The sequence below is a fragment of the Schistocerca cancellata genome, chromosome 1 (genome assembly GCF_023864275.1).
Source record: "Schistocerca cancellata isolate TAMUIC-IGC-003103 chromosome 1, iqSchCanc2.1, whole genome shotgun sequence".
NCBI classification, from domain to species: Eukaryota; Metazoa; Arthropoda; class Insecta; order Orthoptera; family Acrididae; genus Schistocerca; species Schistocerca cancellata.
Window position 1 is genome coordinate 146,851,961 of NC_064626.1, and position 6,196 is coordinate 146,858,156.

The 6,196-nt window shown below is 43.8% G+C and overlaps 1 non-coding gene across 1 annotated transcript; it reads right to left on the reverse strand.

Annotated features, from left to right (window-relative positions):
• Positions 1–437: 437 nt before the first annotated feature.
• On the reverse strand, positions 438–512 carry Trnas-cga (transfer RNA serine (anticodon CGA)). The gene has a single exon. It is a non-coding gene; the product is annotated as a tRNA-Ser (tRNA).
• Between the last annotated feature and the right edge of the window lie 5,684 nt (positions 513–6,196).

Consider the following 6,196-nt stretch of genomic DNA (forward strand, 5'->3'; position numbering starts at 1 on the left):
ATTTTTTTCAACAATTCTGAAGCATTTGAGTAAAACTCTTTCATATCGGTCAATAAAATAGCAAAACGGCTCATGCACAGTCAGTTAATAATTAACCTTAAAAAACTATGTACATGGTTTTCAACACTAAACAAAAGCAAGAACAGCTAAATGTTATTCTAGGCGAAACCGAACTGGGAAAAGTAAGTTCAGTTAAGTTTTTAGGTATAACAACAGACAGTGAACTAACATGGAAGCAAGAGATAAATACTGTGTCCAGCGATATTTGCAATGACAGGCTCAGCATGCACATCAAGACCTCTTGTGCACTGTCTATCAAGGACTTTTTGAACCATAAATGCAGTACCGTATCATTCCATCACAGGAATGAAAAGAATATTAATACTGCAAGGAGAAAACTATTCTAATAATGAAACTTCCTGGCAGATTAAAACTGTGTGCCCGACCGAGACTCGAACTCGGGACCTTTGCCTTTCGCGGGCAAATGCTCTACCAACTGAGCTACCGAAGCACGACTCACGCCCGGTACTCACAGCTTTACTTCTGCCAGTACCTCGTCTCCTACCTTCCAAACTTTACAGAAGCTCTCCTGCGAACATTGCAGAACTAGCACTCCTGAAAGAAAGGATATTGCGGAGACATGGCTTAGCCACAGCCTGGGGGATGTTTCCAGAATGAGATTTTCACTCTGCAGCGGAGTGTGCGCTGATATGAAACTTCCTGGCAGATTAAAACTGTGTGCCCGACCGAGACTCGAACTCGAGTCGTGCTTCGGTAGCTCAGTTGGTAGAGCACTTGCCCGCGAAAGGCAAAGGTCCCGAGTTCGAGTCTCGGTCGGGCACACAGTTTTAATCTGCCAGGAAGTTTCATATCAGCTCACACTCCGCTGCAGAGTGAAAATCTCATTCTGGAAACATCCCCCAGGCTGTGGCTAAGCCATGTCTCCGCAATATCCTTTCTTTCAGGAGTGCTAGTTCTGCAAGGTTCGCAGGAGAGCTTCTGTAAAGTTTGGAAGGTAGGAGACGAGGTACTGGCAGAAGTAAAGCTGTGAGTACCGGGCGTGAGTCGTGCTTCGGTAGCTCAGTTGGTAGAGCACTTGCCCGCGAAAGGCAAAGGTCCCGAGTTCGAGTCTCGGTCGGGCACACAGTTTTAATCTGCCAGGAAGTTTCATATCAGCTCACACTCCGCTGCAGAGTGAAAATCTCATTCTGGAAACATCCCCCAGGCTGTGGCTAAGCCATGTCTCCGCAGTATCCTTTCTTTCAGGAGTGCTAGTTCTGCAATGTTCGCAGGACAGCTTCTGTAAAGTTTGGAAGGTAGGAGACGAGGTACTGGCAGAAGTAAAGCTGTGAGTACCGGGCGTGAGTCGTGCTTCGGTAGCTCAGTTGGTAGAGCACTTGCCCGCGAAAGGCAAAGGTCCCGAGTTCGAGTCTCGGTCGGGCACACAGTTTTAATCTGCCAGGAAGTTTCATATCAGCGCACACTCCGCTGCAGAGTGAAAATCTCATTCTATTCTAATAATATTGAGAAAGAAGCATAAAGTGTCTTGTAGAAGCTGTTTCAAAGATCTTAATTTTTTGACGTTACCATCACTGTATATATCCAAGATCATTGTGACTGTATTACGAGATCCGCCGAAACTGGAGACCAACGAGATGGTTCCTCCTCATATCACAAGGAACAGAAAACAATCGCAATGAATTTCACACAGACACCAGATTTTTGAAAAAGGACTTAAATACTCTGCTATAGAGTTAATTAAAGCGTTGACAAGGGACTTAAAACACCAGAGAAACGAGAAGACGTTCCCAGGCATAACTAAAAAAGCTTTTAATAGAAAGACAATTCTATAGTATGGCTGTGTACATGTGCAGACAGCAAGAAAAAGTTCGTACTGTGGGCGATAAATGTAATGTACAATATTAAGAGAAACTAGACTTAGAAATTAGTGTAAGGAACTAAACTACTGTACTTCGTAATATTCACAAAAACGTATTTTTAGATTTTGTGTAAATGATTTAGTATTGCATTCATACTGTGCAAGCTGTTGTACGTTGTTCCTATGTAAACTATGATATGTATATTGTCTAAATGTAAGCAAAAATGACCTGTGCTGTATCACAAGTACACACCTGTGCAAAAGGTAATTTACCAGACCGAGAACGATCACAATCACGTAATTCACTACATCCCATAATGGTCCTATTGTAATGGCTTACCAGACCATACGACCTTATAAATAGTGTATACGTGCTGTTCCAGATCCTCTACACCAATATTTTGTATTGTAATGCAAATAAGGAGTCTGCAGTTCCACTGCTAACTACAGCATTTAATTTTTTTTGGTCGGGATATTATACTCCTATATTTATGGACTGGGGAGAAACAATAGGCATTACTTACCTTACAGACTTCTTGTTTCTATTGACTTCGGCTAAAAAGCCGTTTGGGTGATGAGGAGGTATAGTTTTCTTGCTGTTCCCTTCGTTGTCACTATTTCCTCTGTCGAATCCTCGTCTTCATCGCGGTTTCTTCTACTGATGCACTTTTTATTGTACTGACGCTGGTGATACTGCTTCTACATCTTATCAGTGCTATTGTTTCTCTTGGAGCTTATGAATGTCCTATTATTGTGTCTGTTTTGATATTGTTTCAGTGCTTCCACTATTACAGGTACCATGATTATCATGTTCGTTACATATTATTTCCCCCAAACTGTTCAGGTGTAGTCCGTGTTGTGCGTGGAATCTATGTCCTACGTTAGTCTTCTAACTTTAACGTATTTCAATTTTTTTAAATGTCTGCAGGTTTTGGCAAAGTGATTATTGATTGATATTGTATCAGTGCTTTGTTTATTACAGGTCCCATGACTCAAGTTGGTGACGATGTGAAATATTCGTAATTACCGCGTACGACATTTATTATTGGATCAAACTTAAAGGACATGTGAAACACTGGCTGTTTGACTTTTGTAGTCGTCGTTTGACTTTCCAAGAAGTATGACGAAGTTTTTACCGTTATATTCTTAACCTCTGCAGATACAATCAGCTTCAAAATTTCTGCAAGCGAGACCAGAGTTTCACTATACAAAACGAGTTTGTGTTAGTTTTCACTTTTAGCTCATTTTCAAGTCCACGATCGTGCCTGTCTGCAAGAACGTGCAGTTTCCTGTTATTAGATGTCTTAGCTTCAGTATTTTCAGTATCCTCTTTGCACTGTGTTGTTTCACGTAACTTACACGACGTGTGGTACCTGTTTCGTGGTTTACGACTCAATTTAGGCATGCTATAAGTGATTTAGGTTTTATGATTTATTTCGGTTTGGCCGCTGTCCTTGGATTGTGATTCACGAACTGTCTTCACGTAATAAGTTACGGTACCGTACTTTAGGTGTAAAACAGCATCAGAATATTTTCTTTCCCTTGAACACCGGACACTTACTGTATCGAACCTACTTGTTCTCCGTCACTTTTTCTCCGTCACTTTCCTTGGTTGGCAATTTGATGATCGGCTTGGTGTATGAAACTGCTGACATCATAGGCCTATCAGAAGAGAGAGTACTGAAAATTTCGCATGAAGGAGTAACTGAAGGGAATATTTGTGGAAGATGGGCTACATATTTGTTGGCTACTGTCCAAAAGCAAATGTGAAAATAAATTTGCCAAAAATTTCAAAAAGTGGCAATAATATACCGTTGTGATCTGATGGGATTCTGAAGTTCCTTTTTGAAAAAAGTTAACAAAATTCGAATAATATTATTTGATCTGGTTTTTCTTTATACTAAACCTATTTCATAACAACTAGAATACCACAGAAATGTCAGAATCCAAAAAATAAAAAAATCAGACCATAAAGGCTTACATAGTGTGTGTTTTTCATGACCTTTCACCTTAAAATAATAAAAGAACACTTGATTCTGTAAGAGATGGGCCACATTAAGAAAGCAATGAGTTGTTATTAGATTCCTCCTTGTATGTAAATGTGAGCTCCCTACCCTCCCCCCCTGAAGATGGGCCCTTGCAGTAGTGGCCGATCATTTACAAACGTGGCGCAGAATACAGACGAATTCTATGGAACTTGACTCATGGCAGGAATTTGCAATGAAAACAGAATTTATAAAATAGTGTGCGCTTTATTTCCTGCACTTGTCTTAAGTACAAAACAACACAATAAAGATACATTCAAGTGAGTAGCACACCGTGGCTCAAACGCTGCTATCGGACACCCATTCCCACCGCCGTTGGCGCTCTCCCGGCGGAAGTCGCTTTGAGCTGTAGGCGAGCCACTTCCTCGCCGGACGTCTGGGGCGCCCTCCGTCCCTCAGGTCTGGCGTGGCGGGTTGCCGGGGCTGTCCTGGGGAGCAGGGTTCCGCATGACGAAGCCCTCGAAGTCTTCATACTCCCGAATCCAGCCGAGCAGCAGCTGCTCCCGGTCTGCGGCGCCCCAGAAGGTGGCGTCGATCCAGCGCTGCCAACAGCTAATGACGACCTCCCTGTGCAGGCGTCGCCGCTCCGCCTGCAGGGCCGCGCTGCGCTCCGCGGGGCTGCGGGGGCGGGACCGCCGCGGCGCCCTCTCCGCCCCCGGCCTCTGCCCCCTCACCGCCTCCCACCCCTGCGCCGCCTCAGCCGGCCGCCCCTGCCTGGCCTCGGTCGCCCGTGACGGCATCACCGCGGCCGCTGCGGGCACACAGCACACACGGGGGCGGTTAGACTCAAAAACAGTCGCAATATTCGAAAGAAAACAGATGGCGGAGCTTGCCGATCACTGATAAAGTACGACCGGGAGATCGATAATGCCGACGCCCGTCCGTTGCATATTTAAGTCTCTAAAATAAAGGCGAGCACAGCGCCTAGGAAGCTTTTCTCACATAATTTGAAAGAATTATCATAAGAACTACTCCCGAGAAACACAACTTTCCCTACACAGGGTGATACTTATTAACGTTTAAAAAACCCCAGAACGACGTAGATGACGCGAGACAGTTAATCTCTATATATAGGGTGTTTCACAATTTATGTTACACACTTCGTGAGGCTGTAGAGGGGTCTTAGTAGATCAAGTTTTTACGTAGCAACGCACATACGGAAACGTCGTCTAACAACGCTACAAATGTATTGTCGCCGACGCTTGTAGACAGAATGTATGTATAAGGAGGGTGATTCTATTATGATGTTACAAATTTTCAAGGATGATGGGGGAAAGATAAATGTATCATTTTGAGTCGCTACACAAGAAACGAATGAGTCGAAAGTTATATGCAAAAACGGTTCTGATACCTCTTACAGTCAAAAATATGAACCGAAACTGTTGTTGCTACGATTGTAGGGTAGGAAACTTTCAGAGGGGTCAGTATCTGTCAAAAGCAGAAAATATGTCACGTAAACATGGGCTCTTAAATGAAATCCATTAAGAGCTACGAACACTTGTTCATTTGAGGGGACGTGTTTCACACGAGCGAAGATGAACAAGTGCTCATAGCTCCTCAGGTACTCGTTTTAGAGCGCATGTTTGCTCGACATTTGGGTCATACTACCACCTTTGAAAGTTGCATCCCTATAGTCTCACCAACAACAGCACCGTTACATTTATTCCATTGTCAGTGTGGTGTCACCACCAGACACCACACTTGCTAGGTGGTAGCTTTTAAATCGGCCGCGGTCCGCTAGTATACGACGGACCCGCGTGTCGCCACTGTCAGTAATTGCAGACCGAGCGTCACCACACGGTAGGTCTAGAGAGACGTACTAGCACTCGCCCCAGTTGTACAGCCGACGTTGCCAGCCATGGTTCACAGAGAATTACGCTCTCATTTGCCGAGACGATAGTTAGCATAGCCTTCAGCTACATTTGCTACGACCTAGCAAGGCGCCATTACCAGTATAGATATTGAGATTCTATTGATGTATCATCAAGAGCGATGTTCTACAAATGTGGATTAAAGTTAAGTATTCCAGAAGCTACGTACTTCTCTTTATAGCATTCATTACGTATCCTGTTTCAGACCTCACGCCAGCCTGCGTGAGTTTAAGCGCGTGCCTTTCGGCTTCCTCTCATTGTGTCTAGGCTGTCTTGTCTAGACACAACAGTCAGCGGCAAGAGAATGATTTTCTCATATAACTTTCAAATCGTTCGTTTTCTAACAAGGGACAGTTACTTCAAGTTCATACACTTATCAGTCTCCATAATCCTTGAAAGTT